We start from the raw sequence: 16822 nt of genomic DNA on the forward strand, positions 1-16822 counted from the left end.
CCTTCTCAGATTCTTTCTGAGTAGAATAATTCTAATGCAGTGTTTTTCAGCATGCTGCCTGGGAGTTGAAGTCCACACATCTTAAAATTGCCAAGTTTGAAAACACTGTCCTAATGCATGTATGTGTGTATGCAGAATAATCCATAAAACAATAATGAATAAAAATTGCAGAATCAGTAACTTCCTGATCCATAATCTGGAGAGTTAAATTTAAGGCAGTTTGCTGTAGCTTTGGCACCAAACAGTCCTGCAAAGATTCCATCCTTCTGTCCGTCCTTCCTTCCTTCCTTTTCTCCCCCCCCCCCCCCCCAGTTTTCTGGAGGTATCTTGTCTGACCATTTTAAAGCTGCTTTAATTTTGGTTGAGCTGGATTTTTAATTTAGTCTCAATATATTTTAGGCAATAATTGCTTTTTATTATTGTCTGTTTTATGAGTTTAATAGCTTGGCATGCTCCACATTTAAGTAGAAAATGCTGTACATATGCATATTACATAAATAAAAATGAAATGCAAATTCAGCATGGTTTTCGATGCTGCAAAAACAGTAATAAGAAAAATGCATTTAGCTTTTGAAAAATGTACTTGGCTGATTGGAAATGCAACTAAAAAGAACAAACAGGTCTAAATTGCAGACTTAATCCAAAACCCATTGCAGCTGTCAGAAACTTTTCTTAAATGTCAACTTTGGGTGTTATTTGAGTTCAAAACACAGATTTGAGATGGTTGTTTTAAGGAATGCCGTGACATTCTGGGGCAGGACAGCATTTTGCTTTGAGAAAAACAAAGCACTTGTTTTTAACCTCACAATGGTTAAGCGATAAGATGGTTTTCTACCACAGTACTGAGGCACATTTAGTGCTTTCAGCAAAGTGCTTGGATGTGTTAACCCCTCAACAGCCTGGGAAGCTTTGCATCTGTTTTGCAATTCATTCCCTCAGATCCTTGTCATCTCCGATATCAGTGTCTCTCAAACTTGGCAACTGGCTGAGGAATTCTAGGAGTTGAAGCCTACACATCTTAAAGTTGCCAAGTTTGAGAAACACTGCCCTATATGAATTACTGTAATTTGGTCTACCTGGGGCTGCCCTTGATGACTACCTAGAAATGTCTATTTATGCAAAACTCAGAGGCCTGTATGCTTACCAGACAGTCTTGTTACTGTCACGTCACTCCTTTGCTGCAGAAACTGCATTGGCTCCCAGTCTGTACAACTGAAGGTACTAATCATTAGGGACACCCCACCCCACTCCAGCAGGTTCCCCTGGTCCTGAATGCATTTACATCCTACCATTCCCCTTCTGACTTATAAAATGCTAAATATATTTAACTGTACTTTCTCATATGGCAATGGATAAACATGGGCTCTGTGTAGGTCTGGGATAGGATCATATAGAACCATGAGCCGTGGCAGTGGAAAATAAGATAATTAAAAGATATGCCAGCCATGCAGAGGAAATTACACGGGGGACTTTTTTTTTTTAAGGCTTGCTAGTTTCTGTTGTTTACAGGGATGGATTGCAATCCCCATAAATTGGTCCACCTGCATGCTTGTGGCAATTTGTCTGCTAAACTCAAGTTCTAAAAAAAAAGACAAGAAGAAAAACAGAAACAAAAAATAATACCCCCCAACATTAACATAAAGGCTAAAATAAAATATTTGCTTCTTGCCCAACTCTTGCTGTATTCTCTGCTGGATGTACAAGAAGACCAATTGTCCCATGTGGGATGCCACACAAAATGGTTTCCCATAGTTTTTGCTTTTGATCCCCCCTGGAAATTTCTAAGCGCGATCCTGCCAGAGCGACGGACTCTCTGCGAGTTAATCTCTTGAGGGGCAATTAGCAAAAGGAAGCAGACACCCCTCCACTTACTATTCTTTTCACCTGACTGGGGAATTTCTCAACAGAGCTTCCTTTGACTTTTGAAGTAGGAGCTGCAGTTTCCCTGCGTCTTCCTCGCTTTTACATATTTAGCTCTTGGTAAAAGCAAAAACGAAAAAACAAGAAACACCTTGGGAAGTCAGTCCCAATCTGCCTGCCACTTGCTGAATGAAGAGAATTTATTGTGGACACGCTGCTTTTGTAGACAGTAGCTGGGGATGAACGTCAGTCATCCACCCATTCGAAACAAGAGGTGAAGCAGAGAGACATGTTCTTGAATTTCAGGGACTCGCAGATGATTGGATGGAACTTGGGTAGGTTTTTCCCTCTGAGAGGGGGCAACAATTGGACTGGGTGCCTGAATCCAATGGTATCTTCTGCTCCTGACATTGAAAGGAACCTTGGCATAATGCTGCTCTTTGGGACACAAAGTCTGAACCAAGTGAATGGCTGAACAACAATAACAACACAAAATCATTAAAAGTTCACTTCAAAATGGTCAAGGGTACAGTTGTTTTTTAAAAATTAAGAAGGATGGTTTAAATCAGGTTTTGAAAATTGGTTTTGAAATTTCAACGATACACCACCCCTGTATTTTTTTTTTCCAACTTCCTATTCTATTGTACAGCCTGGAATTTCCTGCTGGTTTTTCATCCATGTACTGGCCAGCTCTGACCCTGATAAAGTGTAGGGGCCAAATGCACCTCAGTCTATTCCCTTAAGCAGGGTCCTCACCAAGTACTGCCTCCTGCCCATGGCCCTATTCACTTTCATGGGGGCAGGCCCTTCAGCAGACCCTCCTAGATGTCCACAGAGTACTGGCAAAATCATACTTGCAAGGCCATCTCTGATATAAGTCAATGGTGCACCATATTTTTATAAGAGTTGTGACAGCACTTTGAATTGGACTTGGAAACTTATGGACAATCAAAGATAGATGTTACTCTAGCCTAAAGGGTTTGTTTTGGTAGCAGTCTCCCCACTATATTGTGGAGTCTGAGTTATCTTTAAAAACAACCCAAGATAGAGTACTTTGCTGTAGTGTAACTATGCGGAAATGGGTTGCTCTCACCAGGTCTTCCCAGACCAGGTAAGGCAAAAGACCTCCCTAGATCACAGCCTCCACTTCATTTTCTAGCAGAAGTTGCAAATCTGGGAGGATTCCCAACTCAGAGACCTGCTATTTCAGAGGGAGTGTGACCTTATCTGGAACCAAAAACCTGTCTCACTTGCTACAATTTAGTCTGAGCTTCTTTTTCCCCATCCAGTCCCTCACAGCTTCCTGATACTGATTCAAGACTTACATGGCATTTCTTCTCGGGCCTGGTTTGACAAGGTACAACTGAGTGTTGTCATTGTATTTTTTTATTATTATTATTATTTTGGTTTATATGCTATCCCATTTCTCAAGGCTTCAAACAGCTTACATATAATTATGTTAAAACATAAAAAGACAACAGCATAAGCATAATCCGAAGGCTGTGATGTGTCACCATTCGGGCAGCAGAATCTTCAGGCATCTCCAGATGTCTCTCTTGGAAAATATACTACAGAGAGGAGATGGTCTAAATATCTAATGGTAGGCGGTTCTGTGGGCAGGGGGGCATCATTTGAGAAGGCTCGAGCAAGTCCCTGAGAAGGCTCATAAAACTGGCATTACCTTATAATTGGGATCCTCAGCAAACTATTAGATTTCACAGTGGTGCCCTCATCTCCAAACCCTTGCATAGTGAATAATCAGTGTTACTGAATGCCATCAAAGGAACTAATAGGAGTAGGAAGGGTACACTTCCCCTCCATCCGAATACAGTAGCAATGAAGTTCATCCACAGGAGTGACCAGTGCTGTTTCTGTCCTAAGCCTGAGTCTGAATCTTGACTGGATCTAGATAATCTACTTCTTCCAGGATCCTCTATAGCTGATTTTCTACAATCTTCTCACCACCCTTCCATAGAAAGAATAAGTTGGAAACTGGCTGGAAGTTGTTTGGTAGAACTGGATCAAGAGATGGCTCCTTTCAAGGCTGGTGTACTCTTGCCTTTCCTCAAAGGGGCATTGGCCACATCTTGAATCCAGTTGCACATCCAGTTGCACATCCAGAGGAGAGAGATGGGGCATGGCTCTAGGGTACAAGTGATGGTGGTCATATTACAGATGCCCCTATTTACTTCCTCAAGTCCCACAAGCTCAGTAGAATCCCAGGTCACAATGCAAGGTACCATCCTTCTTACTTTACCTGGCCCTGTTTAATAGTATCAGAGCCTGAGCAAATGCAAGCTATTTTTTCTGCAAAGAAGCCCACAAAGTTATTGAGCTGACCTGTAAGTGCTGTCCAAACAGATGGTCCAAAGACTATTACAGAGATCAATTAACTAATTAGAGTAGACAATATATGAACCTCAGGGTTGAATCGTTGAGTGTTCTCTTAGCTTGGTGTTTTCTACAGAAGTTTCATTACCAGGCCAGGTAACCTCATCAGTGCATGGGAGAGTTTGCTGGCTGTTTATAGAGAGAACTTGCTCTGCCAGTCTTGGCTGTGGTATGGTTTCTTTCTTGAGTGGGGTATTGCTCCTTCCCAGATTGTTAATCTGGTGCTGTTTCCTGCTTCTCTGGGTTTTGGAGGCTGGAGGGGGTTGTTCTAGACTATTTGTTTCCTTCTTAGGCTTTTACTTGTATCTTCTAAATGGTATGGAGATGGGACTTATCTCTATGTGTGTGCTGATGGCTGATTTGTCAGAAGGACAAATCTCATACCTTGGTGCCCACCAAGTTCTTTGCCTTTCTTGATTTCTTCTTTTAAAAAAAATTAAAAAGGGGAATCTGACATGATGTAAAGCAAAGCACCATCCTTCAACATCATCTTTATTTCTAAGAATTTCTCTGTCCCTGTGGGCTGCTTTGACCACTAGAACAAATGGCTAAAAATATATGAGGGACAAGTCTTCATATGTTGTCCCTATATCTGTCCCACCTGCCCTTTTATTAATAAAATGACTCACTATGTTTAAGAGATAAAGGAACCTTCCTTCCTTCCTTCCTTCCTTCCTTCCTTCCTTCCTTCCTTCCTTCCTTCCTTCCTTCCTTCCTTCCTTCCTTCCTTCCTTCCTTCCTTCCTCTCTGTTGCTTACCTCTCTCCAAGATGTAGTTCAGTTACAAGTGAGGCTCTTTTGTCTTCATCAGCTTTTATAGCAAAAGCTTCACAAGCTTTTATTATATTAGCATTATAACATTAGCATTCATTGATAGCTATCTAAGCCTTAAAAACTCTAACATGAACACGGTTTCTTTTTAATGGGATGTTCTACTTAATTGCTTAATTGTTCAAAGTGCTTTCAGCAGTCTGCTTGCATTTAGCAGCATATCCTCTAACAAGGGCTTCTCTTGAATTCAATTCTCCAATGTCCGCTCTCACATAAACCCCCTTAGCTTTCTATAAAAAAAAGGATTAAAAGATTGGCAGTTCCAGACCTTTATTCTTTAGCAGGATGTCTATCTACTTCTAAAGGATCTAGATAGATATCCTTTATGCTTCCCTTTATCCTTTATCTAAAGGATATCTATCTAGATTCCTTAGATAGGGAGCATCCTATAGGATGGAAAAGGGACTAGAGACAGAAAGCAGATAGCATGTGGATTCCATGGCAGCCATTTTGTGAATGGATAGGCCCCCTTCAGCAGCCATTTTGTGGAAAAGCCCAAAGATTCAAATAATCTCAGAATGGTTGGGGACACCTTGGTTAAAAACCTTCTCAGGAACTGGCCCTGCTCTTTGGAACACCCTTCCCCCTGAGATCCAGCAGGCCCCTACCTTGCTAACCTTCCAAAGAGTCTCAAAGAACTGGCTTTTCCTGCAAGAGTTGGGATAGTGTGATTGTCGTACGCCGCCCAGAGTCACTTTTTGTGTTGGGTTTTGTTTTGTTTTTAACTGTTTGTATTGTTGTTTGTGAGCCACTCAGGGTTATGTTGCATAAGATAAGGGTAGCCATATAAATCTTTTAAATAAATAAATGAACAAATAAAAAGCCATCAAGGCATGCATAACTAGCTCATTAAGAGGTTTGGAAGATATTTGTCCTATGGAACAGAACTAGAAATGAGTAACCTCCTAAGGTGACCGCTCTCAGATGGTCCAGAGGCTCAGCCTAGACCAGAGAGGCAGGAAGAGCCTAAAGAACTTGCTAATTCCCAGCCATGTTTTTAACCATTTGCTCAGATGGAAAAGAAAGATGCTGCTTTTTCCAATGGAGAAGCTGCCCACCACAAGGTCTCAATGCTTGTGAGTCGGCTATATCATAATCCTTTCCATTAAAATGATCTCTCTGTATACCCTGTGGGTGCCGAATGGATTTCTTGCTATAAAGGACAGGGTTTAAGCATGGTAGTTTATTTCTTTTTTTTATCAAATTTATATCAAAAGTGACTCGGGGTGGTGTACAACAAAATTATAAGACAGTAAACATAGAAAAACAGTCATTATTTTAAAAAAAAATTTAAATCACAGGCATAAGAGAGAATAGATGTTAAGAGCAATAATGGAGCCACCTCAAGATCTCCCTGGTCCAATGGGACCCCCAGACCTGATGATATAACCAGGTTTTGAGGGACTTCCAGGAAATCAAGGATGGAGCTAACTTCACTTCGGAGGGTGGAGATATTCCATAAGGTGGGCACCATGGCAGAGAAGGCCCACCTCCTGGGACCCGCCAAATGTACTTCTCTAACAGATGGGACCCATAGCATGCCTCTTCTGTTGGATCTGAAGGGTATAACCGGGTAATGCAAAGAGTTGAGAGGCACTTTAGAATGAATGAATGGAGGTCCAGGTCACACAATAGATTTTTAGATGCATGCCTAAGACATTTGAAGAATTTCTCTAAAAATGGAAGCTGTAAATATGATACACACATGTTTCTAAACACTTTTATAACACCAAATGAATAAGTGAGGCACAATTGGGCTCCCCCTTGAGTGTATACTTAGTAGAAAAACTGATTTTGACATCATTGCTCAGAGTCAGCTATGACTGCATAATAACCTAACAAGTAAGTACATAAATAAATTATGTAGATTAAATAGACCAGACTTTAGAAGTTCAGTACAGCCTTTCATGTAAAGTACAGTGAGTTATTTTTACTGATATTTAATAGAACTTTTGACAATATATGAGATGATGATGATGATTCCAAATCAGGTTGGGATAGTACAGTCAAAGGTGGAAATTAGAGGTTGAATCCTGATATGAGCATGACCAGTGGATCGTATATGCAGCCCAAATTCCATCTTCCCATTGATTTCAAAGAGATAGGCGCAACAATGGAATATTTATTTTGCAGTTATGGGAATGGATCTTGGTTATTTTTCTGCCAAATTTCAGACAATGTGACAAGTTGGCTGCTGTTCTCTTTAACATTTGGCAAAATGATGAATGTATTCACAGCTGGGCTACATGCAGCTGAGTCCCAAACAGAATTATGCTTTTATGATCCAGCTTATTTCTCAAAAGTCAATGCAACAATAGAGCTCCTGCTCCAGACTAAAATAGCCATAACTATTAACTTGTTAATAAATGGAATGAATACTTAATAATGCCGTATGAATTGGGGAGGGGGAGAAGGAAAAGAGAGACAGTTGTGTGTGGGCTGTTTGTGCTAATGAGCCTACATAATCATTTGCTCTTGAGCAGTCAAATTTTCCTGCCATTGATGAACATAAATTTGAGTCATGCCATCTCAGCAAAACTAGTTGGATCACCATGTGCATTTTTAAGAAACAGAACGTATTATTTATTGTGTGATATTTTGGCAATGAAAAGCACAGAGCTGTCATGACATCTCATTGTGGTATTCTCTCGCAGCTGCCAGAAAATGCATTTCTCAAATATTCTTCTCCTCCATCACCACCAACACCTCTTCCTCTTCCTTTTTTTTCCTGCACCTGATGGTTTATCTAACAGTAGCTATTTAGTGTGATAATGGCGTTTGAGAGATTGGATACAAACACCATTGTCACACTCCAAAGCTCCAGCAGAAAAGAAGTCTCAGAGGAATGCAATGTTCATAGTTCTAGATTTATGGAAAACAGCCAAGGGGACCTGCAATAAAGAGAAAAAGGGTCAATGATCAGAAATAGAATAAAGAAGAATGGGAAAAAAATACTATCAATACAAATGACACCAGTTTTGAAAGGAGAAATAGCTGTGGACCAGTTTAGAGTAACAGATTATAAATTTAACATTCAGCTGACTTAGGATTTGCTTGGGACTGACTGGGTTGCCTTGGTTGGTCTGACCACAGCAACTTTGTACCTCTTGAAGAAGAAAGTTATGGTATGCTTGTCAACATTTCTGCTTCGTCAACTCTCTTTTTCAACTTTTCTATTATACTTTGCAACTTACTCATTAAATTGCAGGAATAGAGTATCAAAAGTAACAACTCACTATATTCTAAGTAGAGTTGGATCTGTATACTAGACTTCAGAAAAGCAGATTCTGATGAACTCTGAGGGAAAGGCGATCACATGCAATGTTTTTAAATCTTGAAAGAGAAATGTGTCCAAGATGGAGGGGAGATCCCATGAAATGAAATACTGAAGGTGCAATTGCAAATAATTCCAGCAAGAAGAAAAAATGGAAGAAATCTAAAGCCAGTGTGGATACATGCAGAACTCTCTAAAATGCAGACAAGAAAAAGGTAATGTATAAGAAATGGAAGAAAAAGAACATAACCAAAGAAAAGGACAAGGGAGACTCCTGAAACTGCAAGGACAATGTCAGAAGATTAAGGCTCAGAATGAACTGAAACTTGCAAGGGACACCCAGAACAACAACAAAATGAGTCCTTTTGGCTATGTTGGAAACAAAAGGAGAACCAAAAGTGACTGCTGGTGCACTGAGAGGAGAAACTGGTGAACTGGTAATGGTGTAAAGGCAGAATGAAAGGGAAGAAGAAGGATGCAGGAAAGTACAGACGTGTCACCTTTTTACACTGGGCAAGGTCCTCAGAGAGATTATTAACAATGTGTTTGTGAGCATTTGGGTAAGTATGCTATGATTAAGCATGACTAACCTTGCCTCCTTCTTTGATAGAGTTATTAGTTTATTACATCAGGGGAATGCCATAGACAAAGTGTCCCTGGACCTCACTGAAGCTTTCAAGAAAGCCTCTCAATAAAATGGTAAAGTATTGACTAAATGATACTACTGTACCCAACAGCACTCATGAATGACATACTAGAAAAAGTATTAAATGGAATGCCACTGTCCTGAGCCTTGTCCTGTTCAACATTTTTATGAATGACATAGATGGAGCTGAGGAGAAGCTTACCCAATTTGCAGGTGGCAAATGGGAGGCAGGGCTAAGAGAGAGAGAGAAAAAAGATTCAAAAAGATCTACCTAAGCTTGAGCAGGGGCTGAAATGAATAGGTTGGAAAGTAACCAGTGAAATGTGAAGTTCTGCATCTGGGGAGGAAAAATGAAAGGCACAGGTCTAGCACGAGGGGAACATGGCTTGCAGTAGTACATGGGAAAGGGCTCTCAGTGTCACACATGAGCCAGAGTGTGATGCAACTGCTAAAAAGGCAAATGAGATATTGAGGTGTATACAAGAGCATAGAGTCCAAATCACTGGAATAATTGTTCCAATCTACTTTGACTTCATCAAACCTTATTTGGAGTATTATATCTAGTTCTAAACCACTATACAAAGGACTGTGACAAACTGGAACAAGTTCAGGGGAAGGCTGTCAAGTTCAGGAAACCAAGCCCTGTGAGGAATGGTTGAAGGTTCTGGGTGTGTTTAGCCTACAGAAAAGAAGATTAAAGAGAACTATGATAGCGGTCTTCAAATATCTGAAGGACTGTTACATAAAAAAGGGAGTGAACTTATTTTCTACTCTCTCAGAGGCAGGACTCAGAACCAAAGGGTTAAAACAACAAGGAAGTAGCTTCAGGCAAGACACCAAGAGGAACTTGGTAACTATATGAGCTGTCAATCAGTGCAATAGGTTGCCACACAAAGAGGTCAGTTTTCCTTCACTAGAGGTCTTCAAACAGAGGCTAGATGACCAGTTGTCAGAGAGGCTCAAAATCCAGGTATTATTCCCTTTGCTGCATTTTACTGTTTGTCTGGAGTTTTGCAGCTCAGATGTGACAGTCCTATGCTGACAGTCCCATGCTGACAGTCCCATGCTAGCTGGGGAATTCTGGGAGTTGAAATCCACATATCGTAAAGTTGATAAGGTTGAGAAAACCTGATCTATACAATGCTTATTTCCAGTGTTGATTACAAGCCCTTTGCCTGAAAGGTTGGGGTGTAGCTCCATGTTCAAAGAGGTTTTGGGTCAAGGAAGCAGAAAGTAGTTTTTTCTAGGATCTTTTTTCCAGCTTCCAGAGTTCTCCCAGAATGGGCATGGCCAAAATTTGGCACCTATTTCACCCCATAAAAACTGGTCAAGTCCTTCTCCTAGATCTGCCCTACTTTGGAGTCTGATCCCCTCACATCTGGGGTGCAGTTGTTCATACGCTACACACAACATAGTGCAACCCTTAAGCCAAACTAAGTTCTAGAGTGGAAATTTGGAAGGGAAGGCCCCTGCTCCAACTTTCATGTGAACAGAATTGAGAACTCTGTCAAAATGCTACTCCAACAAGACAAGCTATGGAAACAGATACAGAATGGAGCTCTGGTCATGCTTGCATTGGTGAACTTATAGTGTCTTCTTAGCATCACCCAACCATTATTTTGGCATAGCAATAGTTCTGGAAGACTCTGTAAATTGCTGGTGTAGAAATGACTGTACTGCTGAACAGAAGGAAAATCTTGTGAGATAGAGGTGGACCTTAATAGTGTTTCAGCAGTAGTGCTTGTAATCTGATTCAGATTTAGACTTTCAGCTAGTCAGAGCGGTAAAATCTTGGCTGTTAGTGACATTGCATCTTCTTGTGTCAACTATCTTATATATTTTTATTGAGGAAGAATTTTATACACAATTAAAAACTACAAAAATGTAAAGAGAAAATTAGAAGAAGTATGAAAAGATAAAAAGTAAAAAACAATTAAAGTCAAAGAAAGGGAAAGAAAAAGAAAAATATCTGACGAAGTGACTTCCAATCTTTTTTGCAGTAGTTACAAACATGGTTATCATCATTTCCGCCCTCCCAAATTACATATCATGTTTCCTTCTTCCCATAAACAACCCTTTTTAATTAGTAAATCCCAAAATCACCAATTCATTTTCAGCAAACAGTCCATGAAGAGTTTCCAGTCTTTTATAAAAGTACCTATTGTTTCTTCTCTAATCAGATAACTTGTGTCACTAATCCCCCACTGAGGTGAATAAAGCCTGTCCTCACTGCTGTTATATCAACGTAATGATGATTGGATGACTCTAGAAGATGCCATAGGGGGAATCTGGAGAAATGGCGCTAGATGAATGCAGACTAGCCTAGCCTTTCTTGAGCTTCTTTGGAGGTTCCAGCAGGGGAGCACAGCTATTGTATACCCTTGACCAAAGATCAGTATGCTCCTTCTATCTGGGATGGTCATCCTCTTCCACTGAGCATGCAGCTTCAGAAGGGATGCACATGGAGTGGTGAGGGAGGAAGGGGACACCTGCCTAGCCAGCCAGATCAGCCGAATCAACCCTGGCGATCAATGGGGTGACAGACGTCATAGCCAGATCTCCCTCACATCCTTTAGCTTAGCCTTTCTGAGTGAAGCAGCAGATGGGAGAATTGCAGAGTTACTCTGGCCTGAAGAATTTCACTCACTGCTTTGCCTCAGTCTGTGATTCTGAGGCTTCTCTGTAGCCGTGCTGGCACTGTAGACAATATGTTTAGAGGCCACCAGGCTGTGGAAGAGTGGGGCATGGGACATAGCATTGGCTTCTGCATTGCAACTAAACATTTAACTGAACTGGTCAACTAGTCCTTGTAGACTTTTGGTTCCCTGGTAGGATACCAGTCTCTAACCACTGTTTCTAGGTTTGAAGAGGCATGTAATACCAGGCAGAATAGCTTTTGCAAACAGAATTCCCCGGGTTAAGAATGAGTTCCATTCCTAAGTCTGTCTTTAACTTGAATTTGTATATAAATCAGAACTCGTACTTACAAATGGGCTGCCTATTACTAAAAATGGTGGATGGTGTTCTCCTTCCTCAAGGCAATGAACTGCTGAAGCCACACAATGTTTTCATGAATCGCTGAAAACAGGCTGTGCGCGGCTTCAGTGGTTCATAAAAACACCGCACAGCTTCAGCAGTTTGACGGATCAAGGAAGGAAAATCCCATTTTTAGTAATGGCAGTGTTCGTAAGTATGAGTTGTCTGTAAGTCGGATGTTCTTAACCTGGGGACTGCCTGTACAGTACCTGTTTAAAATTAAAGATACATACTTAGTACCTAGAGAGACAGTTTGGTGTAGTGGTGAAGGCACCAGGCTAGAAACCGAGAGGCTGTGAGTTCTAGTCCACCTTGGGCAAAAAGCCAGCTGGGTGATCTTGGGCCAGTCACTCTCTCTCAACCCCAGGAAGGAGGCAATGGCAAACCACTTCTGAAAACCTTGCCAAGAAAATTCCAGGGACTTCTCCAGGCAGTTGCCAGGAGTCAACATTGACTCAATGGCACCCAAAAACAAAAATAAAATAGAACAAAACCAACCAACCCACCCCCTTATTATCATTACCTTCTTTCTTTCCCCCTTTCTTGTTCTGGAGATTTAGGGATCAGTACTGGCACTTCTTCAGCCTCAGGCCTTAATATTAATACAGTATGCATATAATCAGTAAAAGTGAAGATGCATGTAAGGAAACTTCCTGGATTTCTGCTCTGAATGGGTAACTCTCAAGCCTTGGTTCTTGACCCACACACTCTGCAAGCAGGAAAATAAAAGGAATTTTAAAAACTTCAGGTAAAATCTTCAGTATCCGTTTTACTTTTACTTTTTTAAAAAAAAAAATCCCACTCTAAGGCCAGGCAGTCTTGTTTTGTTTTTTCCACCTCCACCACTTTTTTTTGCTTTTCACTCGATTTTCAATAGTCCTTTGGGGGGAAAAAAAAAAGAACGGTCTTTAACTAGCCTGATTAAAGTGCCATTGTGAGGGGAGGCTGTTTCTAAAATAATTAGTTTTCACCAGGAATCGGCATTTCATTTTAGTACAGGTTCACTTTTTATGCTTTTCTTCATGAAGAAAAACAGCGAAAGGAGATGTTTTGTCCACCTTTGGAGAAGGAAAATAGAGAACTTGTCAGGGAACTGAAAGGTAATGTTACCTCACTATTGTGAAAGCCTGGGTTGCAGAATACAGTAAAGTGGAAATCTTTCTCCTCCCTCCCTGCCCACATTTGATTGAATGCTTCTGAAAGAAAAATCAAGATCATTGAAGACAATTTGGTTGAGAATCAACGCCTGAAATAACAAAGACATTCAACTGAATCAGAGGGGAAATGCCCCAATAATGTTTCATTCAGTGCAATCATTGGTTTGCATGCCTGCATACAGGCCTTTGCTTGCACACTTTGTAACAACATGTAATGAAATGATTGACAAAAGGCAATAACAGGTAGAGCATCTACTCTGAACACAGAAGGTACCAGATTCAATTCCCAGGATCTCCAGGTAAAAAGAACTGGGTTGCAAATGAGAGGAAGAGCCACCACCAGTTGGAGTAAGCCAGTGTTGTCCAAACTTGGCCACTTTAAGATGAGTGGACTTCAACTCCCAGAATTCATTGTGCCAATCTTTCACGTTGCGGAAAAGAAGCAGGTTTTCCTGCTTCGTTCCACACCAAGCCATGGGGTATAAATTTCGTTACACTTCCCCCTCTTTGGGGAAGGGGTGTTCGTGTGACCTGTCCGGCCTTGATTATTCATTGGTACATTTGATGGAGAGGTGCTGGGTAGGAAATCAACCAATCAGTATTCTCTGAATATTCTTAAATGCACCCACCCATCTCCTACTACAAGAAGGGAAATTTATTTTACCAGCCAGCCTGGTCAGCAATGAGTGTCAGCAGTAAAACTCTATCCTGGTAAGATATGAGTAGGGCTGAGCTATGCTACAGATCTTTTAAACCCCATCTGTGGAAAAGTAGGACATGCAGGGCACACAAGCAGGGGCATCCATGGGGCAGAGGAGTTGAAATAGCCAAGATGGCAGCTAGAACCATGCGATCAAAGTCTGCCCTTTTTTTAGATGTGCCACCCAATGCACACATCTAAATGTGATGGTTTCGTCCCATGAAAAAAGAGGTAGATAAGTAAGTTTGAGAAAGGAAGATCTCTTTGGAATAGACAAGCTAGAATTAGGCAATGTTGCAGCAGATAGCCTGAGTCTCAAAAATTGTTTAAAAGGATCTAAAAAAAAGGAAGCTGCTTTTAAGTCTCCTTGTCTCCTGTAGAGTCTTGCACCATAAAAAGAAGCATGTGAGGTGGTGGGAAGGTGGAACAAGGACTAGCGAACATGGACATGGACCCCAAAAGAGAGTTCACTAGAAAATGCTTGCGGGGAGTCACGTTGAATAACAGCTAATAATCTATTCTGTAGATTCTCTAAGAATGATAGATTATATTATTAGTAGTGTGATGCCACCATAGAAACCATTGCGTTATAAAAATACATAAACAGAACCTGCAAAATGGAAAATTGTAGAAAGGAATGGCCAGGCAAGTCTAGAGCATAGCTTAAGTGAAATGTATCTTGAGACTTAAAGAAAAAGAGAATCAATTAAATGGCTGTGAGTGAGAAAATATTACTTCAATAAGCAGCACAGTGTGAAAAAAACACATGGATATTAAATACGGGTACAGGAAGAAAGCAATGCACAGCTTAAGAACAAGAATTACAGAACCTACTTCAGGGATCAGCAGAGATTAGATCCATTTTCCAGAGCCTGCTGACCTCCAGATATCTTGGATGATGGAAAATAGGAGCAGCATGCACTAATCAGCTGTAGCACAGTGAGGAAATACATTGTTTGTGTCCCTGCTAAATTAGTAAAATGAACTATACCCAACTATACCCTGTGGGTGCTATCTCACAGCAAATTATCTCAATGAAAATGCTAAAATGTTTTTTGGGGCAGAAGGCCAAACCAGCAGTGAGACGAAGCTTAAAAGACTGATCTCTCAATTCTTTCCCGCTGCATGGAAATCAAGGGCCTGCTGTTGTACATTATTCAAAGGGAAGCAAGCAGTAAATGAAAGATAAATATGCATTCCAATGTTTATTATTATTTCAGGACTGCGCGATTGCAAGATGTGCAGCTGGAGAAAGGGTTATATATAAGTACAAAGGAGAGGTCTGCATATTATTGCTGGTAGTTTCTGGGCATCAAAGGCCTCTCTTTCATCAGGTTCTTGATTTCTCCTCTGGTGGTCTTTTGGTTGAAAGAATGATGTGAATGCAGAATAAAAATTTCCACTCAATCCAGTGGAGACAAAATGCCAATGAAATACACTGCTATCTTTGGACTGCACAGAAGGAAATATTTGAAAAAGCTGCTTGTCGTTTATACTGTAGACTATGATGAAAATATCAAAATATGTGTGTTATAATCATTCTTTTAATTCTGACAATTACTAATCAGCTGTGTTCTTTGTTCTAGATTTAATAGCACAATTGTTTTCCCCATAGTAAGAAATCATGCATTCACAGGTTAGTTCTACCATTTCACTGGCAGCCAGCAAGAAGAGAGGGCAAAGTTGCTGGGAACTCATACAAAATCCTGCCTTTTCTTACATGAATGGGAAAGTCCAAGATTTTTCCAGTCTATAGAGGAAGATCTTCAATCTTCCAAGAATTCACAGCCCTAATATCTGGTCTAAGGGGTTCATTGTTTGGGTTTTTTTCTCAAATCATCCTATCATTGACAAAGGGCTACCAAGAAATTTGGAAAATACTTCAGCATATGATCCTCTTTCCTTCCTTTCTTTCCCTACTGCTTGTTATTTGTGTCATCCCTAAAGCAGCTGATATCAGGACAATAAAATAATCCTATAAAATAAATAGGACCAATCCAATAAATATCTCAATATTATTCTGCCATTTCTCACTAACAGAGGTTTTCTTGAAGAGCAAATTGTCTATCAGTTGTTTAGCTATGAAACATACTCATAGAAATCACTCACCATCCCCCATAGCAGCTGTATGATCCTATATGATCCTCATCCATCTTTTAAGGTCCTGTGGCCTTCACATTTTTTCTCTCCAAAGCCAGGCAGGATTTGCTGTCTCTCATATACGTGGGTGTACATTTACAGTATTACGGCAGGAGTTCAGAGCGTCTGTTTCTAAAAACTGACTCTGCCCGGCCTTTATGGGATCCAGAGCTTTTAAATAAACAAGCCAGTCTGATAAGTCACATTAAAATATTGATCCTTGTGGGATGGCTCTGGGTCATCTACATGAATGAGGGCTGCTAGTTCGTGAGCCTAAGCGCATGTACATATGCACAGACACACAAGCCACGACAACAGCAACCTTTTTTCTCTTTGCTTGGGACAGATTTAGAATAACTGGAGAGAAGAAATAAAAAATAAAAGGCAATGGGAGGAAATTCACAAGTACTTCCAAGCAAGATGAATAGAGTCTTCAAATCCCTGTACATAAAAAAATAAATCCTGTAAAAGGTAACACCGGCAGGTGCTTTATTTTGTGACATGAAAGATGAGTTGATCAGTGGTTTCCTTTGGATGTATTGGAGTACAGTGCAATTCTTACTCCTAGCCATTGTGACAACATTTTCCTTGACAGACAGGAAAAAAAGGGCCTTATTCTTCCTACTTCTCTTGCTGCAAAAATCTAGCATGCCATAAAATAAATTCATATTTTCCAAATCTTCCAGATACTTTTCAGATGTAAGTCATCCTCAGGGCCAGTCCTACCCTTAGAATGATTTCCCTTAGTTTAAATTCTAATTTCCATAAACCAAGGGTCACCAATTAGTG

General features: G+C 40.5%; 1 long non-coding RNA gene across 1 annotated transcript; it reads right to left on the bottom strand.

Moving 5' to 3' along the window:
- Window positions 1-6787: 6787 nt before the first annotated feature.
- LOC112542021 (uncharacterized) lies at window positions 6788-16148 on the bottom strand. Its single transcript, XR_003085921.2, has 3 exons — window positions 16004-16148; window positions 12561-12746; window positions 6788-7972 (listed from the first exon to the last, which is right to left on the bottom strand). It is a non-coding gene; the product is annotated as an uncharacterized LOC112542021 (long non-coding RNA).
- Window positions 16149-16822: the final 674 nt, after the last annotated feature.

Source organism: Python bivittatus, unplaced genomic scaffold (genome assembly GCF_059951505.1).
Source record: "Python bivittatus isolate LINGU-HERP-01145 unplaced genomic scaffold, Pbiv_v1 ctg000570_np1212, whole genome shotgun sequence".
NCBI lineage: Eukaryota > Metazoa > Chordata > Lepidosauria > Squamata > Pythonidae > Python > Python bivittatus.